The 22,459-nt window shown below is 48.0% G+C and overlaps 70 non-coding genes and 1 pseudogene across 70 annotated transcripts; all 71 read left to right on the forward strand.

The window, feature by feature from the left end:
* Nucleotides 1-48: 48 nt before the first annotated feature.
* Nucleotides 49-167, forward strand: LOC145809494 (5S ribosomal RNA). The gene has a single exon (XR_014353053.1). It is a non-coding gene; the product is annotated as a 5S ribosomal RNA (ribosomal RNA).
* Nucleotides 168-367: 200 nt separating this feature from the next.
* On the forward strand, nucleotides 368-486 carry LOC145809308 (5S ribosomal RNA). The gene has a single exon (XR_014352830.1). It is a non-coding gene; the product is annotated as a 5S ribosomal RNA (ribosomal RNA).
* Nucleotides 487-683: 197 nt separating this feature from the next.
* LOC145811289 (5S ribosomal RNA) lies at nucleotides 684-801 on the forward strand. The gene has a single exon (XR_014354833.1). It is a non-coding gene; the product is annotated as a 5S ribosomal RNA (ribosomal RNA).
* Nucleotides 802-1,000: 199 nt separating this feature from the next.
* LOC145810395 (5S ribosomal RNA) lies at nucleotides 1,001-1,119 on the forward strand. Its single transcript, XR_014353965.1, has one exon. It is a non-coding gene; the product is annotated as a 5S ribosomal RNA (ribosomal RNA).
* Nucleotides 1,120-1,312: 193 nt separating this feature from the next.
* LOC145809806 (5S ribosomal RNA) lies at nucleotides 1,313-1,431 on the forward strand. Its single transcript, XR_014353373.1, has one exon. It is a non-coding gene; the product is annotated as a 5S ribosomal RNA (ribosomal RNA).
* A 199-nt stretch (nucleotides 1,432-1,630) lies between these two features.
* On the forward strand, nucleotides 1,631-1,749 carry LOC145809568 (5S ribosomal RNA). The gene has a single exon (XR_014353129.1). It is a non-coding gene; the product is annotated as a 5S ribosomal RNA (ribosomal RNA).
* Nucleotides 1,750-1,948: 199 nt separating this feature from the next.
* Nucleotides 1,949-2,067, forward strand: LOC145810555 (5S ribosomal RNA). Its single transcript, XR_014354119.1, has one exon. It is a non-coding gene; the product is annotated as a 5S ribosomal RNA (ribosomal RNA).
* A 197-nt stretch (nucleotides 2,068-2,264) lies between these two features.
* Nucleotides 2,265-2,382, forward strand: LOC145811290 (5S ribosomal RNA). The gene has a single exon (XR_014354834.1). It is a non-coding gene; the product is annotated as a 5S ribosomal RNA (ribosomal RNA).
* A 196-nt stretch (nucleotides 2,383-2,578) lies between these two features.
* LOC145809815 (5S ribosomal RNA) lies at nucleotides 2,579-2,697 on the forward strand. The gene has a single exon (XR_014353382.1). It is a non-coding gene; the product is annotated as a 5S ribosomal RNA (ribosomal RNA).
* Nucleotides 2,698-2,895: 198 nt separating this feature from the next.
* Nucleotides 2,896-3,014, forward strand: LOC145809636 (5S ribosomal RNA). Its single transcript, XR_014353197.1, has one exon. It is a non-coding gene; the product is annotated as a 5S ribosomal RNA (ribosomal RNA).
* A 198-nt stretch (nucleotides 3,015-3,212) lies between these two features.
* Nucleotides 3,213-3,331, forward strand: LOC145810766 (5S ribosomal RNA). The gene has a single exon (XR_014354322.1). It is a non-coding gene; the product is annotated as a 5S ribosomal RNA (ribosomal RNA).
* Nucleotides 3,332-3,529: 198 nt separating this feature from the next.
* Nucleotides 3,530-3,648, forward strand: LOC145811148 (5S ribosomal RNA). Its single transcript, XR_014354698.1, has one exon. It is a non-coding gene; the product is annotated as a 5S ribosomal RNA (ribosomal RNA).
* A 200-nt stretch (nucleotides 3,649-3,848) lies between these two features.
* On the forward strand, nucleotides 3,849-3,967 carry LOC145809049 (5S ribosomal RNA). Its single transcript, XR_014352543.1, has one exon. It is a non-coding gene; the product is annotated as a 5S ribosomal RNA (ribosomal RNA).
* A 201-nt stretch (nucleotides 3,968-4,168) lies between these two features.
* Nucleotides 4,169-4,287, forward strand: LOC145809826 (5S ribosomal RNA). Its single transcript, XR_014353393.1, has one exon. It is a non-coding gene; the product is annotated as a 5S ribosomal RNA (ribosomal RNA).
* Nucleotides 4,288-4,487: 200 nt separating this feature from the next.
* LOC145809836 (5S ribosomal RNA) lies at nucleotides 4,488-4,606 on the forward strand. Its single transcript, XR_014353403.1, has one exon. It is a non-coding gene; the product is annotated as a 5S ribosomal RNA (ribosomal RNA).
* A 192-nt stretch (nucleotides 4,607-4,798) lies between these two features.
* On the forward strand, nucleotides 4,799-4,917 carry LOC145809807 (5S ribosomal RNA). Its single transcript, XR_014353374.1, has one exon. It is a non-coding gene; the product is annotated as a 5S ribosomal RNA (ribosomal RNA).
* Nucleotides 4,918-5,116: 199 nt separating this feature from the next.
* On the forward strand, nucleotides 5,117-5,235 carry LOC145809046 (5S ribosomal RNA). Its single transcript, XR_014352540.1, has one exon. It is a non-coding gene; the product is annotated as a 5S ribosomal RNA (ribosomal RNA).
* A 198-nt stretch (nucleotides 5,236-5,433) lies between these two features.
* LOC145810965 (5S ribosomal RNA) lies at nucleotides 5,434-5,552 on the forward strand. The gene has a single exon (XR_014354516.1). It is a non-coding gene; the product is annotated as a 5S ribosomal RNA (ribosomal RNA).
* Nucleotides 5,553-5,748: 196 nt separating this feature from the next.
* On the forward strand, nucleotides 5,749-5,867 carry LOC145810795 (5S ribosomal RNA). Its single transcript, XR_014354350.1, has one exon. It is a non-coding gene; the product is annotated as a 5S ribosomal RNA (ribosomal RNA).
* Nucleotides 5,868-6,067: 200 nt separating this feature from the next.
* On the forward strand, nucleotides 6,068-6,186 carry LOC145809333 (5S ribosomal RNA). Its single transcript, XR_014352860.1, has one exon. It is a non-coding gene; the product is annotated as a 5S ribosomal RNA (ribosomal RNA).
* Nucleotides 6,187-6,387: 201 nt separating this feature from the next.
* Nucleotides 6,388-6,506, forward strand: LOC145809299 (5S ribosomal RNA). Its single transcript, XR_014352819.1, has one exon. It is a non-coding gene; the product is annotated as a 5S ribosomal RNA (ribosomal RNA).
* A 198-nt stretch (nucleotides 6,507-6,704) lies between these two features.
* Nucleotides 6,705-6,823, forward strand: LOC145809344 (5S ribosomal RNA). The gene has a single exon (XR_014352873.1). It is a non-coding gene; the product is annotated as a 5S ribosomal RNA (ribosomal RNA).
* Nucleotides 6,824-7,022: 199 nt separating this feature from the next.
* On the forward strand, nucleotides 7,023-7,141 carry LOC145809847 (5S ribosomal RNA). The gene has a single exon (XR_014353415.1). It is a non-coding gene; the product is annotated as a 5S ribosomal RNA (ribosomal RNA).
* Nucleotides 7,142-7,340: 199 nt separating this feature from the next.
* On the forward strand, nucleotides 7,341-7,459 carry LOC145809858 (5S ribosomal RNA). The gene has a single exon (XR_014353426.1). It is a non-coding gene; the product is annotated as a 5S ribosomal RNA (ribosomal RNA).
* Nucleotides 7,460-7,651: 192 nt separating this feature from the next.
* Nucleotides 7,652-7,770, forward strand: LOC145809808 (5S ribosomal RNA). Its single transcript, XR_014353375.1, has one exon. It is a non-coding gene; the product is annotated as a 5S ribosomal RNA (ribosomal RNA).
* Nucleotides 7,771-7,968: 198 nt separating this feature from the next.
* LOC145809047 (5S ribosomal RNA) lies at nucleotides 7,969-8,087 on the forward strand. Its single transcript, XR_014352541.1, has one exon. It is a non-coding gene; the product is annotated as a 5S ribosomal RNA (ribosomal RNA).
* A 200-nt stretch (nucleotides 8,088-8,287) lies between these two features.
* Nucleotides 8,288-8,406, forward strand: LOC145810966 (5S ribosomal RNA). The gene has a single exon (XR_014354517.1). It is a non-coding gene; the product is annotated as a 5S ribosomal RNA (ribosomal RNA).
* Nucleotides 8,407-8,602: 196 nt separating this feature from the next.
* Nucleotides 8,603-8,721, forward strand: LOC145811413 (5S ribosomal RNA). The gene has a single exon (XR_014354955.1). It is a non-coding gene; the product is annotated as a 5S ribosomal RNA (ribosomal RNA).
* A 201-nt stretch (nucleotides 8,722-8,922) lies between these two features.
* Nucleotides 8,923-9,041, forward strand: LOC145809335 (5S ribosomal RNA). The gene has a single exon (XR_014352862.1). It is a non-coding gene; the product is annotated as a 5S ribosomal RNA (ribosomal RNA).
* A 200-nt stretch (nucleotides 9,042-9,241) lies between these two features.
* LOC145809884 (5S ribosomal RNA) lies at nucleotides 9,242-9,360 on the forward strand. The gene has a single exon (XR_014353452.1). It is a non-coding gene; the product is annotated as a 5S ribosomal RNA (ribosomal RNA).
* Nucleotides 9,361-9,559: 199 nt separating this feature from the next.
* LOC145809346 (5S ribosomal RNA) lies at nucleotides 9,560-9,678 on the forward strand. Its single transcript, XR_014352875.1, has one exon. It is a non-coding gene; the product is annotated as a 5S ribosomal RNA (ribosomal RNA).
* Nucleotides 9,679-9,880: 202 nt separating this feature from the next.
* LOC145809868 (5S ribosomal RNA) lies at nucleotides 9,881-9,999 on the forward strand. Its single transcript, XR_014353436.1, has one exon. It is a non-coding gene; the product is annotated as a 5S ribosomal RNA (ribosomal RNA).
* A 199-nt stretch (nucleotides 10,000-10,198) lies between these two features.
* LOC145809879 (5S ribosomal RNA) lies at nucleotides 10,199-10,317 on the forward strand. Its single transcript, XR_014353447.1, has one exon. It is a non-coding gene; the product is annotated as a 5S ribosomal RNA (ribosomal RNA).
* A 199-nt stretch (nucleotides 10,318-10,516) lies between these two features.
* On the forward strand, nucleotides 10,517-10,635 carry LOC145809890 (5S ribosomal RNA). Its single transcript, XR_014353458.1, has one exon. It is a non-coding gene; the product is annotated as a 5S ribosomal RNA (ribosomal RNA).
* A 200-nt stretch (nucleotides 10,636-10,835) lies between these two features.
* Nucleotides 10,836-10,954, forward strand: LOC145809435 (5S ribosomal RNA). The gene has a single exon (XR_014352983.1). It is a non-coding gene; the product is annotated as a 5S ribosomal RNA (ribosomal RNA).
* Nucleotides 10,955-11,147: 193 nt separating this feature from the next.
* LOC145809809 (5S ribosomal RNA) lies at nucleotides 11,148-11,266 on the forward strand. Its single transcript, XR_014353376.1, has one exon. It is a non-coding gene; the product is annotated as a 5S ribosomal RNA (ribosomal RNA).
* Nucleotides 11,267-11,464: 198 nt separating this feature from the next.
* LOC145809048 (5S ribosomal RNA) lies at nucleotides 11,465-11,583 on the forward strand. The gene has a single exon (XR_014352542.1). It is a non-coding gene; the product is annotated as a 5S ribosomal RNA (ribosomal RNA).
* Nucleotides 11,584-11,782: 199 nt separating this feature from the next.
* LOC145810916 (5S ribosomal RNA) lies at nucleotides 11,783-11,901 on the forward strand. Its single transcript, XR_014354468.1, has one exon. It is a non-coding gene; the product is annotated as a 5S ribosomal RNA (ribosomal RNA).
* Nucleotides 11,902-12,097: 196 nt separating this feature from the next.
* LOC145809420 (5S ribosomal RNA) lies at nucleotides 12,098-12,216 on the forward strand. Its single transcript, XR_014352965.1, has one exon. It is a non-coding gene; the product is annotated as a 5S ribosomal RNA (ribosomal RNA).
* Nucleotides 12,217-12,415: 199 nt separating this feature from the next.
* On the forward strand, nucleotides 12,416-12,534 carry LOC145810032 (5S ribosomal RNA). Its single transcript, XR_014353599.1, has one exon. It is a non-coding gene; the product is annotated as a 5S ribosomal RNA (ribosomal RNA).
* A 197-nt stretch (nucleotides 12,535-12,731) lies between these two features.
* LOC145809948 (5S ribosomal RNA) lies at nucleotides 12,732-12,850 on the forward strand. Its single transcript, XR_014353515.1, has one exon. It is a non-coding gene; the product is annotated as a 5S ribosomal RNA (ribosomal RNA).
* Nucleotides 12,851-13,047: 197 nt separating this feature from the next.
* On the forward strand, nucleotides 13,048-13,166 carry LOC145809569 (5S ribosomal RNA). The gene has a single exon (XR_014353130.1). It is a non-coding gene; the product is annotated as a 5S ribosomal RNA (ribosomal RNA).
* Nucleotides 13,167-13,361: 195 nt separating this feature from the next.
* LOC145809921 (5S ribosomal RNA) lies at nucleotides 13,362-13,480 on the forward strand. The gene has a single exon (XR_014353488.1). It is a non-coding gene; the product is annotated as a 5S ribosomal RNA (ribosomal RNA).
* A 198-nt stretch (nucleotides 13,481-13,678) lies between these two features.
* On the forward strand, nucleotides 13,679-13,797 carry LOC145809901 (5S ribosomal RNA). Its single transcript, XR_014353469.1, has one exon. It is a non-coding gene; the product is annotated as a 5S ribosomal RNA (ribosomal RNA).
* A 198-nt stretch (nucleotides 13,798-13,995) lies between these two features.
* Nucleotides 13,996-14,114, forward strand: LOC145809570 (5S ribosomal RNA). Its single transcript, XR_014353131.1, has one exon. It is a non-coding gene; the product is annotated as a 5S ribosomal RNA (ribosomal RNA).
* Nucleotides 14,115-14,312: 198 nt separating this feature from the next.
* On the forward strand, nucleotides 14,313-14,431 carry LOC145809032 (5S ribosomal RNA). The gene has a single exon (XR_014352526.1). It is a non-coding gene; the product is annotated as a 5S ribosomal RNA (ribosomal RNA).
* Nucleotides 14,432-14,630: 199 nt separating this feature from the next.
* Nucleotides 14,631-14,749, forward strand: LOC145809657 (5S ribosomal RNA). The gene has a single exon (XR_014353218.1). It is a non-coding gene; the product is annotated as a 5S ribosomal RNA (ribosomal RNA).
* Nucleotides 14,750-14,947: 198 nt separating this feature from the next.
* LOC145809571 (5S ribosomal RNA) lies at nucleotides 14,948-15,066 on the forward strand. Its single transcript, XR_014353132.1, has one exon. It is a non-coding gene; the product is annotated as a 5S ribosomal RNA (ribosomal RNA).
* Nucleotides 15,067-15,264: 198 nt separating this feature from the next.
* Nucleotides 15,265-15,383, forward strand: LOC145810300 (5S ribosomal RNA). The gene has a single exon (XR_014353876.1). It is a non-coding gene; the product is annotated as a 5S ribosomal RNA (ribosomal RNA).
* Nucleotides 15,384-15,581: 198 nt separating this feature from the next.
* Nucleotides 15,582-15,700, forward strand: LOC145809911 (5S ribosomal RNA). The gene has a single exon (XR_014353478.1). It is a non-coding gene; the product is annotated as a 5S ribosomal RNA (ribosomal RNA).
* Nucleotides 15,701-15,897: 197 nt separating this feature from the next.
* Nucleotides 15,898-16,016, forward strand: LOC145809572 (5S ribosomal RNA). The gene has a single exon (XR_014353133.1). It is a non-coding gene; the product is annotated as a 5S ribosomal RNA (ribosomal RNA).
* Nucleotides 16,017-16,214: 198 nt separating this feature from the next.
* LOC145809923 (5S ribosomal RNA) lies at nucleotides 16,215-16,333 on the forward strand. The gene has a single exon (XR_014353490.1). It is a non-coding gene; the product is annotated as a 5S ribosomal RNA (ribosomal RNA).
* A 198-nt stretch (nucleotides 16,334-16,531) lies between these two features.
* On the forward strand, nucleotides 16,532-16,650 carry LOC145809922 (5S ribosomal RNA). The gene has a single exon (XR_014353489.1). It is a non-coding gene; the product is annotated as a 5S ribosomal RNA (ribosomal RNA).
* A 199-nt stretch (nucleotides 16,651-16,849) lies between these two features.
* LOC145810364 (5S ribosomal RNA) lies at nucleotides 16,850-16,968 on the forward strand. Its single transcript, XR_014353935.1, has one exon. It is a non-coding gene; the product is annotated as a 5S ribosomal RNA (ribosomal RNA).
* Nucleotides 16,969-17,165: 197 nt separating this feature from the next.
* Nucleotides 17,166-17,284, forward strand: LOC145809728 (5S ribosomal RNA). Its single transcript, XR_014353290.1, has one exon. It is a non-coding gene; the product is annotated as a 5S ribosomal RNA (ribosomal RNA).
* Nucleotides 17,285-17,478: 194 nt separating this feature from the next.
* LOC145809810 (5S ribosomal RNA) lies at nucleotides 17,479-17,597 on the forward strand. The gene has a single exon (XR_014353377.1). It is a non-coding gene; the product is annotated as a 5S ribosomal RNA (ribosomal RNA).
* Nucleotides 17,598-17,797: 200 nt separating this feature from the next.
* On the forward strand, nucleotides 17,798-17,916 carry LOC145809150 (5S ribosomal RNA). Its single transcript, XR_014352644.1, has one exon. It is a non-coding gene; the product is annotated as a 5S ribosomal RNA (ribosomal RNA).
* A 197-nt stretch (nucleotides 17,917-18,113) lies between these two features.
* Nucleotides 18,114-18,232, forward strand: LOC145809098 (5S ribosomal RNA). The gene has a single exon (XR_014352592.1). It is a non-coding gene; the product is annotated as a 5S ribosomal RNA (ribosomal RNA).
* Nucleotides 18,233-18,429: 197 nt separating this feature from the next.
* LOC145809246 (5S ribosomal RNA) lies at nucleotides 18,430-18,548 on the forward strand. Its single transcript, XR_014352755.1, has one exon. It is a non-coding gene; the product is annotated as a 5S ribosomal RNA (ribosomal RNA).
* Nucleotides 18,549-18,746: 198 nt separating this feature from the next.
* On the forward strand, nucleotides 18,747-18,865 carry LOC145809068 (5S ribosomal RNA). The gene has a single exon (XR_014352562.1). It is a non-coding gene; the product is annotated as a 5S ribosomal RNA (ribosomal RNA).
* A 199-nt stretch (nucleotides 18,866-19,064) lies between these two features.
* On the forward strand, nucleotides 19,065-19,183 carry LOC145809734 (5S ribosomal RNA). The gene has a single exon (XR_014353296.1). It is a non-coding gene; the product is annotated as a 5S ribosomal RNA (ribosomal RNA).
* Nucleotides 19,184-19,379: 196 nt separating this feature from the next.
* Nucleotides 19,380-19,498, forward strand: LOC145809099 (5S ribosomal RNA). The gene has a single exon (XR_014352593.1). It is a non-coding gene; the product is annotated as a 5S ribosomal RNA (ribosomal RNA).
* A 198-nt stretch (nucleotides 19,499-19,696) lies between these two features.
* Nucleotides 19,697-19,815, forward strand: LOC145809979 (5S ribosomal RNA). Its single transcript, XR_014353546.1, has one exon. It is a non-coding gene; the product is annotated as a 5S ribosomal RNA (ribosomal RNA).
* Nucleotides 19,816-20,014: 199 nt separating this feature from the next.
* On the forward strand, nucleotides 20,015-20,133 carry LOC145809707 (5S ribosomal RNA). The gene has a single exon (XR_014353269.1). It is a non-coding gene; the product is annotated as a 5S ribosomal RNA (ribosomal RNA).
* Nucleotides 20,134-20,331: 198 nt separating this feature from the next.
* On the forward strand, nucleotides 20,332-20,450 carry LOC145809932 (5S ribosomal RNA). The gene has a single exon (XR_014353499.1). It is a non-coding gene; the product is annotated as a 5S ribosomal RNA (ribosomal RNA).
* Nucleotides 20,451-20,648: 198 nt separating this feature from the next.
* Nucleotides 20,649-20,767, forward strand: LOC145809193 (5S ribosomal RNA). The gene has a single exon (XR_014352692.1). It is a non-coding gene; the product is annotated as a 5S ribosomal RNA (ribosomal RNA).
* A 200-nt stretch (nucleotides 20,768-20,967) lies between these two features.
* Nucleotides 20,968-21,065, forward strand: LOC145812409 (5S ribosomal RNA; annotated as a pseudogene).
* A 202-nt stretch (nucleotides 21,066-21,267) lies between these two features.
* LOC145809767 (5S ribosomal RNA) lies at nucleotides 21,268-21,386 on the forward strand. Its single transcript, XR_014353329.1, has one exon. It is a non-coding gene; the product is annotated as a 5S ribosomal RNA (ribosomal RNA).
* Nucleotides 21,387-21,585: 199 nt separating this feature from the next.
* On the forward strand, nucleotides 21,586-21,704 carry LOC145809414 (5S ribosomal RNA). The gene has a single exon (XR_014352957.1). It is a non-coding gene; the product is annotated as a 5S ribosomal RNA (ribosomal RNA).
* Nucleotides 21,705-21,900: 196 nt separating this feature from the next.
* Nucleotides 21,901-22,019, forward strand: LOC145811364 (5S ribosomal RNA). Its single transcript, XR_014354907.1, has one exon. It is a non-coding gene; the product is annotated as a 5S ribosomal RNA (ribosomal RNA).
* Nucleotides 22,020-22,221: 202 nt separating this feature from the next.
* LOC145809688 (5S ribosomal RNA) lies at nucleotides 22,222-22,340 on the forward strand. The gene has a single exon (XR_014353250.1). It is a non-coding gene; the product is annotated as a 5S ribosomal RNA (ribosomal RNA).
* Nucleotides 22,341-22,459: the final 119 nt, after the last annotated feature.

The raw sequence follows: 22,459 nt of genomic DNA on the forward strand, positions 1-22,459 counted from the left end.
TTTTTTACCCGTCTACTGCTTAAAACAATAAAGTCGCGGTTAATCTTCGGGTGCGATCATACCAGCACTAATGCACCGGATCCCATCAGAACTCCGCAGTTAAGCGTGCTTGGGCGAGAGTAGTACTAGGATGGGTGATCCCCTGGGAAGTCCTCGTGTTGCACCCCTTTTCTCCCTTTTTCCACCACCCCCCCCCCCTCTTTTTTTTTTCCCCGGACAGCCTGTCCGATTTTTAGCCCATTCAATCGCCTTCGCCTCCTTTTCGACAATTTCTCCCTTTTAAACCATTTCCAGATTATCCTGTTCCATTCAATTTCATTTTTTTCCCCGTCTACTGCTTAAAACAATAAAGTCGCGGTTAATCTTCGGGTGCGATCATACCAGCACTAATGCACCGGATCCCATCAGAACTCCGCAGTTAAGCGTGCTTGGGCGAGAGTAGTACTAGGATGGGTGTCCCCCTGGGAAGTCCTCGTGTTGCACCCCTTTTGTCCCTTTTTCCACCACCCCCCCCTCTTTTTTTTTTCCCCGGACAGCCTGTCCGATTTTTAGCCCATTCAATCGCCTTCGCCTCCTTTTCGACAATTTCTCCCTTTTAAACCATTTCCAGATTATCCTGTTCCATTCAATTTCATTTTTTTCCCCGTCTACTGCTTAAAACAATAAAGTCGCGGTTAATCTTCGGGTGCGATCATACCAGCACTAATGCACCGGATCCCATCAGAACTCCGCAGTTAAGCGTGCTTGGGCGAGAGTAGTACTAGGATGTTGACCCCCTGGGAAGTCCTCGTGTTGCACCCCTTTTGTCCCTTTTTCCACCACCCCCCCCCCTCTTTTTTTTTTCCCTGGACAGCCTGTCCGATTTTTAGCCCATTCAATCGCCTTCGCCTCCTTTTCGACAATTTCTCCCTTTTAAACCATTTCCAGATTATCCTGTTCCATTCAATTTCATTTTTTTCCCCGTCTACTGCTTAAAACAATAAAGTCGCGGTTAATCTTCGGGTGCGATCATACCAGCACTAATGCACCGTATCCCATCAGAACTCCGCAGTTAAGCGTGCTTGGGCGAGAGTAGTACTAGGATGGGTGACCCCCTGGGAAGTCCTCGTGTTGCACCCCTTTTGTCCCTTTTTCCACCCCCCCTCTTTTTTTTTTCCTCGGACAGCCTGTCCGATTTTTAGCCCATTCAATCGCCTTCGCCTCCTTTTCGACAATTTCTCCCTTTTTAACCATTTCCAGATTATCCTGTTCCATTCAATTTCATTTTTTTCCCCGTCTACTGCTTAAAACAAAAAAGTCGCGGTTAATCTTCGGGTGCGATCATACCAGCACTAATGCACCGGATCCCATCAGAACTCCGCAGTTAAGCGTGCTTGGGCGAGAGTAATACTAGGATGGGTGACCCCCTGGGAAGTCCTCGTGTTGCACCCCTTTTGTCCCTTTTTCCACCACTCCCCCCCCTCTTTTTTTTTTCCCCGGACAGCCTGTCCGATTTTTAGACCATTCAATCGCCTTCGCCTCCTTTTCGACAATTTCTCCCTTTTAAACCATTTCCAGATTATCCTGTTCCATTCAATTTCATTTTTTTCCCCGTCTACTGCTTAAAACAATAAAGTCGCGGTTAATCTTCGGGTGCGATCATACCAGCACTAATGCACCGGATCCCATCAGAACTCCGCAGTTAAGCGTGCTTGGGTGAGAGTAGTACTAGGATGGGTGACCCCCTGGGAAGTCCTCGTGTTGCACCCCTTTTGTCCCTTTTTCCACCACCCCCCCCCCTCTTTTTTTTTTCCCCGGACAGCCTGTCCGATTTTTAGCCCATTCAATCGCCTTCGCCTCCTTTTCGACAATTTCTCCCTTTTAAACCATTTCCAGATTATCCTGTTCCATTCAATTTCATTTTTTTCCCCGTCTACTGCTTAAAACAATAAAGTCGCGGTTAATCTTCGGGTGCGATCATACCAGCACTAATGCACCGGATCCCATCATAACTCCGCAGTTAAGCGTGCTTGGGCGAGAGTAGTACTAGGATGGGTGACCCCCTGGGAAGTCCTCGTGTTGCACCCCTTTTGTCCCTTTTTCCACCACCCCCCCCTCTTTTTTTTTTCCCCGGACAGCCTGTCCGATTTTTAGCCCATTCAATCGCCTTCGCCTCCTTTTCGACAATTTCTCCCTTTTAAACCATTTCCAGATTATCCTGTTCCATTCAATTTCATTTTTTTCCCCGTCTACTGCTTAAAACAATAAAGTCGCGGTTAATCTTCGGGTGCGATCATACCAGCACTAATGCACCGGATCCCATCAGAACTCCGCAGTTAAGCGTGCTTGGGCGAGAGTAGTACTAGGATGTTGACCCCCTGGGAAGTCCTCGTGTTGCACCCCTTTTGTCCCTTTTTCCACCACCCCCCCCCCTTTTTTTTTCCCCGGACAGCCTGTCCGATTTTTAGCCCATTCAATCGCCTTCGCCTCCTTTTCGACAATTTCTCCCTTTTAAACCATTTCCAGATTATCCTGTTCCATTCAATTTCATTTCTTTCCCCGTCTACTGCTTAAAACAATAAAGTCGCGGTTAATTTTCGGGTGCGATCATACCAGCACTAATGCACCGGATCCCATCAGAACTCCGCAGTTAAGCGTGCTTGGGCGAGAGTAGTACTAGGATGGGTGACCCCCTGGGAAGTCCTCGTGTTGCACCCCTTTTGTCCCTTTTTCCACCACCCCCCCCCTCTTTTTTTTTTCCCCGGACAGCCTGTCCGATTTTTAGCCCATTCAATCGCCTTCGCCTCCTTTTCGACAATTTCTCCCTTTTAAACCATTTCCAGATTATCCTGTTCCATTCAATTTCATTTTTTTCCCCGTCTACTGCTTAAAACAATAAAGTCGCGGTTAATCTTCGGGTGCGATCATACCAGCACTAATGCACCGGATCCCATCAGAACTTCGCAGTTAAGCGTGCTTGGGCGAGAGTAGTACTAGGATGGGTGACCCCCTGGGAAGTCCTCGTGTTGCACCCCTTTTGTCCCTTTTTCCACCACCCCCCCCCTCTTTTTTTTTTCCCCGGACAGCCTGTCCGATTTTTAGCCCATTCAATTGCCTTCGCCTCCTTTTCGACAATTTCTCCCTTTTAAACCATTTCCAGATTATCCTGTTCCATTCAATTTCATTTTTTTCCCCGTCTACTGCTTAAAACAATAAAGTCGCGGTTAATCTTCGGGTGCGATCATACCAGCACTAATGCACCGGATCCCATCAGAACTCCACAGTTAAGCGTGCTTGGGTGAGAGTAGTACTAGGATGGGTGACCCCCTGGGAAGTCCTTGTGTTGCACCCTTTTTGTCCCTTTTTCCACCACCCCCCCCCTCTTTTTTTTTTCCCCGGACAGCCTGTCCGATTTTTAGCCCATTCAATCGCCTTCGCCTCCTTTTCGACAATTTCACCCTTTTAAACCATTTCCAGATTATCCTGTTCCATTCAATTTCATTTTTTTCCCCGTCTACTGCTTAAAACAATAAAGTCGCGGTTAATCTTCGGGTGCGATCATACCAGCACTAATGCACCGGATCCCATCAGAACTTCGCAGTTAAGCGTGCTTAGGCGAGAGTAGTACTAGGATGGGTGACCCCCAGGGAAGTCCCCGTGTTGCACCCCTTTTGTCCCTTTTTCCACCACCCCCCCCCCCTCTTTTTTTTTTCCCCGGACAGCCTGTCCGAGTTTTAGCCCATTCAATCGCCTTCGCCTCCTTTTCGACAATTTCTCCCTTTTAAACCATTTCCAGATTATCCTGTTCCATTCAATTTCATTTTTTTCCCCGTCTACTGCTTAAAACAATAAAGTCGCGGTTAATCTTCGGGTGCGATCATACCAGCACTAATGCACCGGATCCCATCAGAACTCCGCAGTTAAGCGTGCTTGGGCGAGAGTAGTACTATGATGGGTGACCCCCTGGGAAGTCCTCGTGTTGCACCCCTTTTGTCCCTTTTTCCACCACCACCCCCCCCCTCTTTTTTTTTTCCCCGGACAGCCTGTCCGATTTTTAGCCCATTCAATCGCATTCGCCTCCTTTTTGACAATTTCTCCCTTTTAAACCATTTCCAGATTATCCTGTTCCATTCAATTTCATTTTTTTCCCCGTCTACGGCTTAAAACAATAAAGTCGCGGTTAATCTTCGGGTGCGATCATACCAGCACTAATGCACCGGATCCCATCAGAACTCCGCAGTTAAGCGTGCTTGGGCGAGAGTAGTACTAGGATGGGTGACCCCCTGGGAAGTCCTCGTGTTGCACCCCTTTTGTCCCTTTTTCCACCACCCCCCCCCCCTCTTTTTTTTTTCCCCGGACAGCCTGTCCGATTTTTAGCCCATTCAATCGCCTTCGCCTCCTTTTCGACAATTTCTCCCTTTTAAACCATTTCCAGATTATCCTGTTCCATTCAATTTCATTTTTTTCCCCGTCTACTGCTTAAAACAATAAAGTCGCGGTTAATCTTCGGGTGCGATCATACCAGCACTAATGCACCGGATCCCATCAGAACTCCGCAGTTAAGCGTGCTTGGGCGAGAGTAGTACTAGGATGGGTGACCCCCTGGGAAGTCCTCGTGTTGCACCCCTTTTGTCCCTTTTTCCACCCCCCTCTTTTTTTTTTCCCCGGACAGCCTGTCCGATTTTTAGCCCATTCAATCGCCTTCGCCTCCTTTTCGACAATTTCTCCCTTTTTAACCATTTCCAGATTATCCTGTTCCATTCAATTTCATTTTTTTCCCCGTCTACTGCTTAAAACAATAAAGTCGCGGTTAATCTTCGGGTGCGATCATACCAGCACTAATGCACCGGATCCCATCAGAACTCCGCAGTTAAGCGTGCTTGGGCGAGAGTAATACTAGGATGGGTGACCCCCTGGGAAGTCCTCGTGTTGCACCCCTTTTGTCCCTTTTTCCACCACCCCCCCCCCTCTTTTTTTTTTCCCCGGACAGCCTGTCCGATTTTTAGACCATTCAATCGCCTTCGCCTCCTGTTCGACAATTTCTCCCTTTTAAACCATTTCCAGATTATCCTGTTCCATTCAATTTCATTTTTTTCCCCGTCTACTGCTTAAAACAATAAAGTCGCGGTTAATCTTCGGGTGCGATCATACCAGCACTAATGCACCGGATCCCATCAGAACTCCGCAGTTAAGCGTGCTTGGGCGAGAGTAGTACTAGGATGGGTGACCCCTTGGGAAGTCCTCGTGTTGCACCCCTTTTGTCCCTCTTTCCACCACCCCCCCCCCTTTTTTTTTTTCCCCGGACAGCCTGTCCGATTTTTAGCCCATTCAATCGCCTTCGCCTCCTTTTCGACAATTTCTCCCTTTTAAACCATTTCCAGATTATCCTGTTCCATTCAATTTCATTTTTTTCCCCGTCTACTGCTTAAAACAATAAAGTCGCGGTTAATCTTCGGGTGCGATCATACCAGCACTAATGCACCGGATCCCATCAGAACTCCGCAGTTAAGCGTGTTTGGGCGAGAGTAGTACGAGGATGGGTGATCCCCTGGGAAGTCCTCGTGTTGCACCCCTTTTGTCCCTTTTCCACCACCCCCCCCTCTTTTTTTTTTCCCCGGACAGCCTGTCCGATTTTTAGCCCATTCAATCGCCTTCGCCTCCTTTTCGACAATTTCTCCCTTTTAAACCATTTCCAGATTATCCTATTCCATTCAATTTCATTTTTTTCCCCGTCTACTGCTTAAAACAATAAAGTCGCGGTTAATCTTCGGGTGCGATCATACCAGCACTAATGCACCGGGTCCCATCAGAACTCCGCAGTTAAGCGTGCTTGGGCGAGAGTAGTACTAGGATGTGTGACCCCCTGGGAAGTCCTCGTGTTGCACCCCTTTTGTCCCTTTTTCCACCACCCCCCCCCCCTCTTTTTTTTTTCCCCGGACAGCCTGTCCGATTTTCAGCCCATTCAATCGCCTTCGCCTCCTTTTCGACAATTTCTCCCTTTTAAACCATTTCCAGATTATCCTGTTCCATTCAATTTCATTTTTTTCCCCGTCTACTGCTTAAAACAATAAAGTCGCGGTTAATCTTCGGGAGCGATCATACCAGCACTAATGCACCGGATCCCATCAGAACTCCGCAGTTAAGCGTGCTTGGGCGAGAGTAGTACTAGGATGGGTGACCCCCTGGGAAGTCCTCGTGTTGCACCCCTTTTGTCCCTTTTTCCACCACCCCCCCCCCCCTCTTTTTTTTTTCCCCGGACAGCCTGTCCGATTTTTAGCCCATTCAATCGCCTTCGCCTCCTTTTCGACAATTTCTCCCTTTTAAACCATTTCCAGATTATCCTGTTCCATTCAATTTCATTTTTTTCCCCGTCTACTGCTTAAAACAATAAAGTCGCGGTTAATCTTCGGGTGCGATCATACCAGCACTAATGCACCGGATCCCATCAGAACTCCGCAGTTAAGCGTGCTTGGGCGAGAGTAGTACTAGGATGGGTGACCCCCAGGGAAGTCCTCGTGTTGCACCCCTTTTGTCCCTTTTTCCACCACCCCCCACCTCTTTTTTTTTTCCCCGGACAGCCTGTCCGATTTTTAGCCCATTCAATCGCCTTCGCCTCCTTTTCGACAATTTCTCCCTTTTAAACCATTTCCAGATTATCCTGTTCCATTCAATTTCATTTTTTTCCCCGTCTAATGCTTAAAACAATAAAGTCGCGGTTAATCTTCTGGTGCGATCATACCAGCACTAATGCACCGGATCCCATCAGAACTCCGCAGTTAAGCGTGCTTGGGCGAGAGTAGTACTAGGATGGGTGACCCCCTGGGAAGTCCTCGTGTTGCACCCCTTTTGTCCCTTTTTCCACCACCCCCCCCCCCTCTTTTTTTTTCCCCGGACTGCCTGTCCGATTTTTAGCCCATTCAATCGCCTTCGCCTCCTTTTCGACAATTTCTCCCTTTTAAACCATTTCCAGATTATCCTGTTCCATTCAATTTCATTTTTTTCCCCGTCTACTGCTTAAAACAATAAAGTCGCGGTTAATCTTCGGGTGCGATCATACCAGCACTAATGCACCGGATCCCATCAGAACTCCGCAGTTAAGCGTGCTTGGGCGAGAGTAGTACTAGGATGGGTGACCCCCTGGGAAGTCCTCGTGTTGCACCCCTTTTGTCCCTTTTTCCACCACCCCCCCCCCTCTTTTTTTTTTCCCCGGACAGCCTGTCCGATTTTTAGCCCATTCAATCGCCTTCGCCTCCTTTTCGACAATTTCTCCCTTTTAAACCATTTCCAGATTATCCTGTTCCATTCAATTTCATTTTTTTCCCCGTCTACTGCTTAAAACAATAAAGTCGCGGTTAATCTTCGGGTGCGATCATACCAGCACTAATGCACCGGATCCCATCAGAACTCCGCAGTTAAGCGTGCTTGGGCGAGAGTAGTACTAGGATGGGTGACCCCCTGGGAAGTCCTCGTGTTGCACCCCTTTTGTCCCTTTTTCCACCCCCCTCTTTTTTTTTTCCCCGGACAGCCTGTCCGATTTTTAGCCCATTCAATCGCCTTCGCCTCCTTTTCGACAATTTCTCCCTTTTTAACCATTTCCAGATTATCCTGTTCCATTCAATTTCATTTTTTTCCCCGTCTACTGCTTAAAACAATAAAGTCGCGGTTAATCTTCGGGTGCGATCATACCAGCACTAATGCACCGGATCCCATCAGAACTCCGCAGTTAAGCGTGCTTGGGCGAGAGTAATACTAGGATGGGTGACCCCCTGGGAAGTCCTCGTGTTGCACCCCTTTTGTCCCTTTTTCCACCACCCCCCCCCTCTTTTTTTTTTCCCCGGACAGCCTGTCCGATTTTTAGACCATTCAATCGCCTTCGCCTCCTGTTCGACAATTTCTCCCTTTTAAACCATTTCCAGATTATCCTGTTCCATTCAATTTCATTTTTTTCCCCGTCTACTGCTTAAAACAATAAAGTCGCGGTTAATCTTCGGGTGCGATCATACCAGCACTAATGCACCGGATCCCATCAGAACTCCGCAGTTAAGCGTGCTTGGGCGAGAGTAGTACTAGGATGGGTGACCCCTTGGGAAGTCCTCGTGTTGCACCCCTTTTGTCCCTCTTTCCACCACCCCCCCCCCCCTTTTTTTTTTTCCCCGGACAGCCTGTCCGATTTTTAGCCCATTCAATCGCCTTCGCCTCCTTTTCGACAATTTCTCCCTTTTAAACCATTTCCAGATTATCCTGTTCCATTCAATTTCATTTTTTTCCCCGTCTACTGCTTAAAACAATAAAGTCGCGGTTAATCTTCGGGTGCGATCATACCAGCACTAATGCACCGGATCCCATCAGAACTCCGCAGTTAAGCGTGTTTGGGCGAGAGTAGTACGAGGATGGGTGATCCCCTGGGAAGTCCTCGTGTTGCACCCCTTTTGTCCCTTTTCCACCACCCCCCCCTCTTTTTTTTTTCCCCGGACAGCCTGTCCGATTTTTAGCCCATTCAATCGCCTTCGCCTCCTTTTCGACAATTTCTCCCTTTTAAACCATTTCCAGATTATCCTATTCCATTCAATTTCATTTTTTTCCCCGTCTACTGCTTAAAACAATAAAGTCGCGGTTAATCTTCGGGTGCGATCATACCAGCACTAATGCACCGGGTCCTATCAGAACTCCGCAGTTAAGCGTGCTTGGGCGAGAGTAGTACTAGGATGTGTGACCCCCTGGGAAGTCCTCGTGTTGCACCCCTTTTGTCCCTTTTTCCACCACCCCCCCCCCCCTCTTTTTTTTTTCCCCGGACAGCCTGTCCGATTTTCAGCCCATTCAATCGCCTTCGCCTCCTTTTCGACAATTTCTCCCTTTTAAACCATTTCCAGATTATCCTGTTCCATTCAATTTCATTTTTTTCCCCGTCTACTGCTTAAAACAATAAAGTCGCGGTTAATCTTCGGGAGCGATCATACCAGCACTAATGCACCGGATCCCATCAGAACTCCGCAGTTAAGCGTGCTTGGGCGAGAGTAGTACTAGGATGGGTGACCCCCTGGGAAGTCCTCGTGTTGCACCCCTTTTGTCCCTTTTTCCACCACCCCCCCCCCCTCTTTTTTTTTTCCCCGGACAGCCTGTCCGATTTTTAGCCCATTCAATCGCCTTCGCCTCCTTTTCGACAATTTCTCCCTTTTAAACCATTTCCAGATTATCCTGTTCCATTCAATTTCATTTTTTTCCCCGTCTACTGCTTAAAACAATAAAGTCGCGGTTAATCTTCGGGTGCGATCATACCAGCACTAATGCACCGGATCCCATCAGAACTCCGCAGTTAAGCGTGCTTGGGCGAGAGTAGTACTAGGATGGGTGACCCCCAGGGAAGTCCTCGTGTTGCATTCCCTTTTGTCCCTTTTTCCACCACCCCCCACCTCTTTTTTTTTTCCCCGGACAGCCTGTCCGATTTTTAGCCCATTCAATCGCCTTCGCCTCCTTTTCGACAATTTCTCCCTTTTAAACCATTTCCAGATTATCCTGTTCCATTCAATTTCATTTTTTTCCCCGTCTAATGCTTAAAACAATAAAGTCGCGGTTAATCTTCTGGTGCGATCATACCAGCACTAATGCACCGGATCCCATCAGAACTCCGCAGTTAAGCGTGCTTGGGCGAGAGTAGTACTAGGATGGGTGACCCCCTGGGAAGTCCTCGTGTTGCACCCCTTTTGTCCCTTTTTCCACCACCCCCCCCCCCCCCTCTTTTTTTTTCCCCGGACTGCCTGTCCGATTTTTAGCCCATTCAATCGCCTTCGCCTCCTTTTCGACAATTTCTCCCTTTTAAACCATTTCCAGATTATCCTGTTCCATTCAATTTCATTTTTTTCCCCGTCTACTGCTTAAAACAATAAAGTCGCGGTTAATCTTCGGGTGCGATCATACCAGCACTAATGCACCGGATCCCATCAGAACTCCGCAGTTAAGCGTGCTTGGGCGAGAGTAGTACTAGGATGGGTGACCCCCTGGGAAGTCCTCGTGTTGCACCCCTTTTGTCCCTTTTTCCACCACCCCCCCCCCTCTTTTTTTTTTCCCCGGACAGCCTGTCCGATTTTTAGCCCATTCAATCGCCTTCGCCTCCTTTTCGACAATTTCTCCCTTTTAAACCATTTCCAGATTATCCTGTTCCATTCAATTTCATTTTTTTCCCCGTCTACTGCTTAAAACAATAAAGTCGCGGTTAATCTTCGGGTGCGATCATACCAGCACTAATGCACCGGATCCCATCAGAACTCCGCAGTTAAGCGTGCTTGGGCGAGAGTAGTACTAGGATGGGTGACCCCCTGGGAAGTCCTCGTGTTGCACCCCTTTTGTCCCTTTTTCCACCACCACCACCCCTCTTTTTTTTTTCCCCGGACAGCCTGTCCGATTTTTAGCCCATTCAATCGCCTTCGCCTCCTTTTTGACAATTTCTCCCTTTTAAACCATTCCCAGATTATCCTGTTCCATTCAATTTCATTTTTTTCCCCGTCTACTGCTTAAAACAATAAAGTCGCGGTTAATCTTCGGGTGCGATCATACCAGCACTAATGCACCGGATCCCATCAGAACTCCGCAGTTAAGCGTGCTTGGGCGAGAGTAGTACTAGGATGGGTGACCCCCTGGGAAGTCCTCGTGTTGCACCCCTTTTGTCCCTTTTTCCACCACCCCCCCCCCCTCTTTTTTTTTTCCCCGGACAGCCTGTCCGATTTTTAGCCCATTCAATCGCCTTCGCCTCCTTTTCGACAATTTCTCCCTTTTAAACCATTTCCAGATTATCCTGTTCCATTCAATTTCATTTTTTTCCCCGTCTACTGCTTAAAACAATAAAGTCGCGGTTAATCTTCGGATGCGATCATACCAGCACTAATGCACCGGATCCCATCAGAACTCCGCAGTTAAGCGTGCTTGGGCGAGAGTAGTACTAGGATGGGTGACCCCCTGGGAAGTCCTCGTGTTGCACCCCTTTTGTCCCTTTTTCCACCCCCCCTCTTTTTTTTTTCCCCGGACAGCCTGTCCGATTTTTAGCCCATTCAATCACCTTCGCCTCCTTTTCGACAATTTCTCCCTTTTTAACCATTTCCAGATTATCCTGTTCCATTCAATTTCATTTTTTTCCCCGTCTACTGCTTAAAACAATAAAGTCGCGGTTAATCTTCGGGTGCGATCATACCAGCACTAATGCACCGGATCCCATCAGAACTCCGCAGTTAAGCGTGCTTGGGCGAGAGTAATACTAGGATGGGTGACCCCCTGGGAAGTCCTCGTGTTGCACCCCTTTTGTCCCTTTTTCCACCACCCCCCCCCTCTTTTTTTTTTCCCCGGACAGCCTGTCCGATTTTTAGACCATTCAATCGCCTTCGCCTCCTTTTCGACAATTTCTCCCTTTTAAACCATTTCCAGATTATCCTGTTCCATTCAATTTCATTTTTTTCCCCGTCTACTGCTTAAAACAATAAAGTCGCGGTTAATCTTCGGGTGCGATCATACCAGCACTAATGCACCGGATCCCATCAGAACTCCGCAGTTAAGCGTGCTTGGGCGAGAGTAGTACTAGGATGGGTGACCCCTTGGGAAGTCCTCGTGTTGCACCCCTTTTGTCCCTTTTTCCACCACCCCCCCCCCCTTTTTTTTTTTCCCCGGACAGCCTGTCCGATTTTTAGCCCATTCAATCGCCTTCGCCTCCTTTTCGACAATTTCCCCCTTTTAAACCATTTCCAGATTATCCTGTTCCATTCAATTTCATTTTTTTCCCCGTCTACTGCTTAAAACAATAAAGTCGCGGTTAATCTTCGAGTGCGATCATACCAGCACTAATGCACCGGATCCCATCAGAACTCCGCAGTTAAGCGTGTTTGGGCGAGAGTAGTACGAGGATGGGTGACCCCCTGGGAAGTCCTCGTGTTGCACCCCTTTTGTCCCTTTTCCACCACCCCCCCCTCTTTTTTTTTTCCCCGGACAGCCTGTCCGATTTTTAGCCCATTCAATCGCCTTCGCCTCCTTTTAGACAATTTCTCCCTTTTAAACCATTTCCAGATTATCCTATTCCATTCAATTTCATTTTTTTCCCCGTCTACTGCTTAAAACAATAAAGTCGCGGTTAATCTTCGGGTGCGATCATACCAGCACTAATGCACCGGGTCCCATCAGAACTCCGCAGTTAAGCGTGCTTGGGCGAGAGTAGTACTAGGATGGGTGACCCCCTGGGAAGTCCTCGTGTTGCACCCCTTTTGTCCCTTTTTCCACCACCCCCCCCCCTCTTTTTTTTTTCCCCGGACAGCCTGTCCGATTTTCAGCCCATTCAATCGCCTTCGCCTCCTTTTCGACAATTTCTCCCTTTTAAACCATTTCCAGATTATCCTGTTCCATTCAATTTCATTTTTTTCCCCGTCTACTGCTTAAAACAATAAAGTCGCGGTTAATCTTCGGGAGCGATCATACCAGTACTAATGCACCGGATCCCATCAGAACTCCGCAGTTAAGCGTGCTTGGGCGAGAGTAGTACCAGGATGGGTGACCCCCTGGGAAGTCCTCGTGTTGCACCCCTTTTGTCCCTTTTTCCACCACCCCCCCCTCTTTTTTTTTTCCCCGGACAGCCTGTCCGATTTTTAGCCCATTCAATCGCCTTCGCCTCCTTTTCGACAATTTCTCCCTTTTAAACCATTTCCAGACTATCCTGTTCCATTCAATTTCATTTTTTTCCCCGTCTACTGCTTAAAACAATAAAGTCGCGGTTAATCTTCGGGTGCGATCATACCAACACTAATGCACCGGATCCCATCAGAACTTCGCAGTTAAGCGTGTTTGGGCGAGAGTAGTACTAGGATGGGTGACCCCCTGGGAAGTCCTCGTGTTGCACCCCTTTTGTCCCTTTTCCACCACCCCCCCCCTCTTTTTTTTTTCCCCGGACAGCCTGTCCGATTTTTAGCCCATTCAATCGCCTTCGCCTCCTTTTCGACAATTTCTCCCTTTTAAACCATTTCCAAATTATCCTGTTCCATTCAATTTCATTTTTTTCCCCGTCTACTGCTTAAAATAATAAAGTCGCGGTTAATCTTCGGGTGCGATCATACCAGCACTAATGCACCGGATCCCATCAGAACTCCGCAGTTAAGCGTGCTTGGGTGAGAGTAGTACTAGGATGGGTGACCCCCTGGGAAGTCCTCGTGTTGCACCCCTTTTGTCCCTTTTTCCACCCCCCCCCCTCTTTTTTTTTTCCCCGGACAGCCTGTCCGATTTTCAGCCCATTCAATCGCCTTCGCCTCCTTTTCGACAATTTTTCCCTTTTAAACCATTTCCAGATTATCCTGTTCCATTCAATTTCATTTTTTCCCCGTCTACTGCTTAAAACAATAAAGTCGCGGTTAATCTTCGGGTGCGATCATACCAGCACTAATGCACCGGATCCCATCAGAACTCCGCAGTTAAGCTTGCTTGGGCGAGAGTAGTACTAGGATGGGTGACCCCCTGGGAAGTCCTCGTGTTGCACCCCTTTTGTCCCTTTTTCCACCACCCCCCCCCTCTTTTTTTTTTCCCCGGACAGCCTGTCCGATTTTTAGCCCATTCAATCGCCTTCGCCTCCTTTTCGACAATTTCTCCCTTTTAAACCATTTCCAGATTATCCTGTTCCATTCAATTTCATTTTTTTCCCCGTCTACTGCTTAAAACAATAAAGTCGCGGTTAATCTTCGGGTGCGATCATACCAGCACTAATGCACCGGATCCCATCAGAACTCCGCAGTTAAGCGTGCTTGGGCGAGAGTAGTACTAGGATGGGTGACCCCCTGGGAAGTCCTCGTGTTGCACCCCTTTTGACCCTTTTTCCACCACCCCCCCCCTCTTTTTTTTTTCCCCGGACAGCCTGTCCGATTTTTAGCCCATTCAATCGCCTTCGCCTCCTTTTCGACAATTTCTCCCTTTTAAACCATTTCCAAATTATCCTGTTCCATTCAATTTCATTTTTTTCCCCGTCTACTGCTTAAAATAATAAAGTCGCGGTTAATCTTCGGGTGCGATCATACCAGCACTAATGCACCGGATCCCATCAGAACTCCGCAGTTAAGCGTGCTTGGGTGAGAGTAGTACTAGGATGGGTGACCCCCTGGGAAGTCCTCGTGTTGCACCCCTTTTGTCCCTTTTTCCACCACCCCCCCCCTCTTTTTTTTTTCCCCGGACAGCCTGTCCGATTTTCAGCCCATTCAATCGCCTTCGCCTCCTTTTCGACAATTTCTCCCTTTTAAACCATTTCCAGATTATCCTGTTCCATTCAATTTCATTTTTTTCCCCGTCTACTGCTTAAAACAATAAAGTCGCGGTTAATCTTCGGGTGCGATCATACCAGCACTAATGCACCGGATCCCATCAGAACTCCGCAGTTAAGCGTGCTTGGGCGAGAGTAGTACCAGGATGGGTGACCCCCTGGGAAGTCCTCGTGTTGCACCCCTTTTGTCCCTTTTTCCACCACCCCCCCCCCTCTTTTTTTTTTCCCCGGACAGCCTGTCCGATTTTTAGCCCATTCAATCGCCTTCGCCTCCTTTTCGACAATTTCTCCCTTTTAAACCATTTCCAGACTATCCTGTTCCATTCAATTTCATTTTTTTCCCCGTCTACTGCTTAAAACAATAAAGTCGCGGTTAATCTTCGGGTGCGATCATACCAACACTAATGCACCGGATCCCATCAGAACTCCGCAGTTAAGCGTGTTTGGGCGAGAGTAGTACTAGGATGGGTGACCCCCAGGGAAGTCCTCGTGTTGCACCCCTTTTGTCCCTTTTCCACCACCCCCCCCCCTCTTTTTTTTTTCCCCGGACAGCCTGTCCGATTTTTAGCCCATTCAATCGCCTTCGCCTCCTTTTCGACAATTTCTCCCTTTTAAACCATTTCCAAATTATCCTGTTCCATTCAATTTCATTTTTTTCCCCGTCTACTGCTTAAAATAATAAAGTCGCGGTTAATCTTCGGGTGCGATCATACCAGCACTAATGCACCGGATCCCATCAGAACTCCGCAGTTAAGCGTGCTTGGGTGAGAGTAGTACTAGGATGGGTGACCCCCTGGGAAGTCCTCGTGTTGCACCCCTTTTGTCCCTTTTTCCACCACCCCCCCCCTCTTTTTTTTTTCCCCGGACAGCCTGTCCGATTTTCAGCCCATTCAATCGCCTTCGCCTCCTTTTCGACAATTTCTCCCTTTTAAACCATTTCCAGATTATCCTGTTCCATTCAATTTCATTTTTTTCCCCGTCTACTGCTTAAAACAATAAAGTCGCGGTTAATCTTCGGGTGCGATCATACCAGCACTAATGCACCGGATCCCATCAGAACTCCGCAGTTAAACTTGCTTGGGCGAGAGTAGTACTAGGATGGGTGACCCCCTGGGAAGTCCTCGTGTTGCACCCCTTTTGTCCCTTTTTCCACCACCCCCCCCCTCTTTTTTTTTTCCCCGGACAGCCTGTCCGATTTTTAGCCCATTCAATCGCCTTCGCCTCCTTTTCGACAATTTCTCCCTTTTAAACCATTTCCAGATTATCCTGTTCCATTCAATTTCATTTTTTTCCCCGTCTACTGCTTAAAACAATAAAGTCGCGGTTAATCTTCGGGTGCGATCATACCAGCACTAATGCACCGGATCCCATCAGAACTCCGCAGTTAAGCGTGCTTGGGCGAGAGTAGTACTAGGATGGGTGACCCCCTGGGAAGTCCTCGTGTTGCACCCCTTTTGTCCCTTTTTCCACCACCCCCCCCCTCTTTTTTTTTCCCCGGACAGCCTGTCCGATTTTTAGCCCATTCAATCGCCTTCGCCTCCTTTTCGACAATTTCTCCCTTTTAAACCATTTCCAAATTATCCTGTTCCATTCAATTTCATTTTTTTCCCCGTCTATTGCTTAAAATAATAAAGTCGCGGTTAATCTTCGGGTGCGATCATACCAGCACTAATGCACCGGATCCCATCAGAACTCCGCAGTTAAGCGTGCTTGGGTGAGAGTAGTACTAGGATGGGTGACCCCCTGGGAAGTCCTCGTGTTGCACCCCTTTTGTCCGTTTTTCCACCACCCCCCCCCCTCTTTTTTTTTCCCCGGACAGCCTGTCCGATTTTCAGCCCATTCAATCGCCTTCGCCTCCTTTTCGACAATTTCTCCCTTTTAAACCATTTCCAGATTATCCTGTTCCTTTCAATTTCATTTTTTTCCCCGTCTACTGCTTAAAACAATAAAGTCGCGGTTAATCTTCGGGTGCGATCATACCAGCACTAATGCACCGGATCCCATCAGAACTCCGCAGTTAAGCTTGCTTGGGCGAGAGTAGTACTAGGATGGGTGACCCCCTGGGAAGTCCTCGTGTTGCACCCCTTTTGTCCCTTTTTCCACCACCCCCCCCCTCTTTTTTTTTTCCCCGGACAGCCTGTCCGATTTTTAGCCCATTCAATCGCCTTCGCCTCCTTTTCGACAATTTCTCCCTTTTAAACCATTTCCAGATTATCCTGTTCCATTCAATTTCATTTTTTTCCCCGTCTACTGCTTAAAACAATAAAGTCGCGGTTAATCTTCGGGTGCGATCATACCAGCACTAATGCACCGGATCCCATCAGAACTCCGCAGTTAAGCGTGCTTGGGCGAGAGTAGTACTAGGATGGGTGACCCCCTGGGAAGTCCTCGTGTTGCACCCCTTTTGTCCCTTTTTCCACCACCCCCCCCCCTCTTTTTTTTTTCCCCGGACAGCCTGTCCGATTTTTAGCCCATTCAATCGCCTTCGCCTCCTTTTCGACAATTTCTCCCTTTTAAACCATTTCCAGATTATCCTGTTCCATTCAATTTCATTTTTTTCCCCGTCTACTGCTTAAAACAATAAAGTCGAGGTTAATCTTCGGGTGCGATCATACCAGCACTAATGCACCGGATACCATCAGAACTCCGCAGTTAAGCGTGCTTGGGCGAGAGTAGTACTAGGATGGGTGACCCCCTGGGAAGTCCTCGTGTTGCACCCCTTTTGTCCCTTTTTCCACCACCCCCCCCTCTTTTTTTTTTCCCCGGACAGCCTGTCTGATTTTTAGCCCATTCAATCGCCTTCGCCTCCTTTTCGACAATTTCTCCCTTTTAAACCATTTCCAGATTATCCTGTTCCATTCAATTTCATTTTTTTCCCCGTCTACTGCTTAAAACAATAAAGTCGCGGTTAATCTTCGGGTGCGATCATACCAGCACTAATGCACCGGATCCCATCAGAACTCCGCAGTTAAGCATGCTTGGGCGAGAGTAGTACTAGGATGGGTGACCCCCTGGGAAGTCCTCGTGTTGCACCCCTTTTGTCCCTTTTTCCACCCCCCCCACTTTTTTTTTTCCCCGGACAGCCTGTCCGATTTTTAGCCCATTCAATCGCCTTCGCCTCCTTTTCGACAATTTCTCCCTTTTTAACCATTTCCAGATTATCCTGTTCCATTCAATTTCATTTTTTTCCCCGTCTACTGCTTAAAACAATAAAGTCGCGGTTAATCCTCGGGTGCGATCATACCAGCACTAATGCACCGGATCCCATCAGAACTCCGCAGTTAAGCGTGCTTGGGCGAGAGTAATACTAGGATGGGTGACCCCCTGGGAAGTCCTCGTGTTGCACCCCTTTTGTCCCTTTTTCCACCACCCCCCCCCCCTCTTTTTTTTTTCCCCGGACAGCCTGTCCGATTTTTAGACCATTCAATCGCCTTCGCCTCCTTTTCGACAATTTCTCCCTTTTAAACCATTTCCAGATTATCCTGTTCCATTCAACTTCATTTTTTTCCCCGTCTACTGCTTAAAACAATAAAGTCGCGGTTAATCTTCGGGTGCGATCATACCAGCACTAATGCACCGGATCCCATCAGAACTCCGCAGTTAAGTGTGCTTGGGCGAGAGTAGTACTAGGATGGGTGACCCCCTGGGAAGTCCTCGTGTTGCACCCCTTTTGTCCCTTTTTCCACCACCCCCCCCCTCTTTTTTTTTCCCCGGACAGCCTGTCCGATTTTTAGCCCATTCAATCGCCTTCGCCTCCTTTTCGACAATTTCTCCCTTTTAAACCATTTCCAGATTATCCTGTTCCATTCAATTTCATTTTTTTCCCCGTCTACTGCTTAAAACAATAAAGTCGCGGTTAATCTTCGGGTGCGATCATACCAACACTAATGCACCGGATCCCATCAGAACTCCGCAGTTAAGCGTGTTTGGGCGAGAGTAGTACTAGGATGGGTGACCCCCTGGGAAGTCCTCGTGTTGCACCCCTTTTGTCCCTTTTTCCACCACCCCCCCCTCTTTTTTTTTTCCCCGGACTGCCTGTCCGATTTTTAGCCCATTCAATCGCCTTCGCCTCCTTTTCGACAATTTCTCCCTTTTAAACCATTTCCAGATTATCCTGTTCCATTCAATTTCATTTTTTTCCCCGTCTACTGCTTAAAACAATAAAGTCGCGGTTAATCTTCGGGTGCGATCATACCAGCACTAATGCACCGGATCCCATCAGAACTCCGCAGTTAAGCGTGCTTGGGCGAGAGTAGTACTAGGATGGGTGACCCCCTGGGAAGTCCTCGTGTTGCACCCGTTTTGTCCCTTTTTCCACCACCCCCCCCCTCTTTTTTTTTTCCCCGGACTGCCTGTCCGATTTTTAGCCCATTCAATCGCCTTCGCCTCCTTTTCGACAATTTCTCCCTTTTAAACCATTTCCAGATTATCCTGTTCCATTCAATTTCATTTTTTTCCCCGTCTACTGCTTAAAACAATAAAGTCGCGGTTAATCTTCGGGTGCGATCATACCAGCACTAATGCACCGGATCCCATCAGAACTCCGCAGTTAAGCGTGCTTGGGCGAGAGTAGTACTAGGATGGGTGACCACCTGGGAAGTCCTCGTGTTGCACCCCTTTTGTCCCTTTTTCCACCACCCCCCCCCCTCTTTGTTTTTTCCCCGGACAGCCTGTCCGATTTTTAGCCCATTCAATCGCCTTTGCCTCCTTTTCGACAATTTCTCCCTTTTAAACCATTTCCAGATTATCCTGTTCCATTCAATTTCATTTTTTTCCCCGTCTACTGCTTAAAACAATAAAGTCGCGGTTAATCTTCGGGTGCGATCATACCAGCACTAATGCACCAGATCCCATCAGAACTCCGCAGTTAAGCGTGCTTGGGCGAGAGTAGTACCAGGATGGGTGACCCCCTGGGAAGTCCTCGTGTTGCACCCCTTTTGTCCCTTTTTCCACCACCCCCCCTCTTTTTTTTTTCCCCGGACAGCCTGTCCGTTTTTTAGCCCATTCAATCGCCTTCGCCTCCTTTTCGACAATTTCTCCCTTTTAAACCATTTCCAGATTATCCTGTTCCATTCAATTTCATTTTTTTCCCCGTCTACTGCTTAAAACAATAAAGTCGCGGTTAATCTTCGGGTGCGATCATACCAACACTAATGCACCGGATCCCATCAGAACTCCGCAGTTAAGCGTGTTTGGGCGAGAGTAGTACTAGGATGGGTGACCCCCTGGGAAGTCCTCGTGTTGCACCCCTTTTGTCCCTTTTTCCACCACCCCCCCCCTCTTTTTTTTTTCCCCGGACAGCCTGTCCGATTTTTAGCCCATTCAATCGCCTTCGCCTCCTTTTCGACAATTTCTCCCTTTTAAACCATTTCCAGATTATCCTGTTCCATTCAATTTCATTTTTTTCCCCGTCTACTGCTTAAAACAATAAAGTCGCGGTTAATCTTCGGGTGCGATCATACCAGCACTAATGCACCGGTTCCCATCAGAACTCCGCAGTTAAGCGTGCTTGGGCGAGAGTAGTACTAGGATGGGTGACCCCCTGGGAAGTCCTCGTGTTGCACCCCTTTTGTCCATTTTTCCACCACCTCCCCCCCCTTTTTTTTTTTCCCCGGACAGCCTGTCCGATTTTTAGCCCATTCAATCGCCTTCGCCTCCTTTTCGACAATTTCTCCCTTTTAAACCATTTCCAGATTATCCTGTTCCATTCAATTTCATTTTTTTCCCCGTCTACTGCTTAAAACAATAAAGTCGCGGTTAATCTTCGGCTGCGATCATACCAGCACTAATGCACCGGATCCCATCAGAACTCCGCAGTTAAGCGTGCTTGGGCGAGAGTAGTACTAGGATGGGTGACCCCCTGGGAAGTCCTCGTGTTGCACCCCTTTTGTCCCTTTTTCCACCACCCCCCCCCTCTTTTTTTTTTCCCCGGACAGCCTGTCCGATTTTTAGCCCATTCAATCGCCTTCGCCTCCTTTTCGACAATTTCTCCCTTTTAAACCATTTCCAGATTATCCTGTTCCATTCAATTTCATTTTTTTCCCCGTCTACTGCTTAAAACAATAAAGTCGCGGTTAATCTTCGGGTGCGATCATACCAGCACTAATGCACCGGATCCCATCAGAACTCCGCAGTTAAGCGTGCTTGGGCGAGAGTAGTACTAGGATGGGTGACCCCCTGGGAAGTCCTCGTGTTGCACCCCTTTTGTCCCTTTTTCCACCACCCCCCCCCTCTTTTTTTTTTCCCCGGACAGCCTGTCCGATTTTTAGCCCATTCAATCGCCTTCGCCTCCTTTTCGACAATTTCTCCCTTTTAAACCATTTCCAGATTATCTTGTTCCAATCAATTTCATTTTTTTCCCCGTCTACTGCTTAAAACAATAAAGTCGCGGATAATCTTCGGGTGCGATCATACCAGCACTAATGCACCGGATCCCATCAGAACTCCGCAGTTAAGCGTGCTTGGGCGAGAGTAGTACTAGGATGGGTGACCCCCTGGGAAGTCCTTGTGTTGCACCCCTTTTGTCCCTTTTTCCACCACCCCCCCCCCCTCTTTTTTTTTTCCCCGGACAGCCTGTCCGATTTTTAGCCCATTCAATCGCCTTCGCCTCCTTTTCGACAATTTCCCCCTTTTAAACCATTTCCAGATTATCATGTTCCATTCAATTTCATTTTTTTCCCCGTCTACTGCTTAAAACAATAAAGTCGCGGATAATCTTCGGGTGCGATCATACCAGCACTAATGCACCGGATCCCATCAGAACTCCGTAGTTAAGCGTGCTTGGGCGAGAGTAGTACTAGGATGGGTGTTGCTCCCCTTTTGTCCCTTTTTCCACCACCCCCCCCCCCCCTCTTTTTTTTTTCCCCGGACAGCCTGTCCGATTTTTAGCCCATTCAATCGCCTTCGCCTCCTTTTCGACAATTTCTCCCTTTTAAACCATTTCCAGATTATCCTGTTCCATTCAATTTCATTTTTTTCCCCGTCTACTGCTTAAAACAATAAAGTCGCGGTTAATCTTCGGGTGCGATCATACCAGCACTAATGCACCGGATCCCATCAGAACTCCGCAGTTAAGCGTGCTTGGGCGAGAGTAGTACTAGGATGGGTGACCCCCTGGGAAGTCCTCGTGTTGCACCGCTTTTGTCCCTTTTTCCACCACCCCCCCCCCTCTTTTTTTTTTCCCCGGACAGCCTGTCCGATTTTTAGCCCATTCAATCGCCTTCGCCTCCTTTTCGACAATTTCTCCCTTTTAAACCATTTCCAGATTATCCTGTTCCATTCAATTTCATTTTTTTCCCCGTCTACTGCTTAAAACAATAAAGTCGCGGTTAATCTTCGGGTGCGATCATACCAGCACTAATGCACCGGATCCCATCAGAACTCCGCAGTTAAGCGTGTTTGGGCGAGAGTAGTACTAGGATGGGTGACCCCCTGGGAAGTCCTCGTGTTGCACCCCTTTTGTCCCTTTTCCGCCACCCCCCCCTCTTTTTTTTTTCCACGGACAGCCTGTCCGATTTTTAACCCATTCAATCGCCTTCGCCTCCTTTTCGACAATTTCTCCCTTTTAAACCATTTCCAGATTATCCCGTTCCATTCAATTTCATTTTTTTCCCCGTCTACTGCTTAAAACAATAAAGTCGCGGTTAATCTTTGGGTGCGATCATACCAGCACTAATGCACCGGATCTCATCAGAACTCCCCAGTTAAGCGTGCTTGGGCGAGAGTTGTACTAGGATGGGTGACCCCCTTGGAAGTCCTCGTGTTGCACCCCTTTTGTCCCTTTTTCCACCACCCCCCCCCCCCCTCTTTTTTTTTTCCCCGGACAGCCTGTCCGATTTTTAGCCCATTCAATCGCCTTCGCCTCCTTTTCGACAATTTCTCCCTTTTAAACCATTTCCAGATTATCCTGTTCCATTCAATTTCATTTTTTTCCCCGTCTACTGCTTAAAACAATAAAGTCGCGGTTAATCTTCGGGTGCGATCATACCAGCACTAATGCACCGGATCCCATCAGAACTCCGCAGTTAAGCGTGCTTGGGCGAGAGTAGTACTAGGATGGGTGACCCCCTGGGAAGTCCTCGTGTTGCACCACTTTTGTCCGTTTTTCCACCACCCCCCCCCCCTCTTTTTTTTTTCCCCGGACAGCCTGTCCGATTTTTAGCCCATTCAATCGCCTTCGCCTCCTTTTCGACAATTTCTCCCTTTTAAACC

This window comes from Camellia sinensis, chromosome 14 (assembly GCF_055761805.1).
Source record: "Camellia sinensis isolate YWXY chromosome 14, ASM5576180v1, whole genome shotgun sequence".
Classification (NCBI taxonomy): domain Eukaryota; kingdom Viridiplantae; phylum Streptophyta; class Magnoliopsida; order Ericales; family Theaceae; genus Camellia; species Camellia sinensis.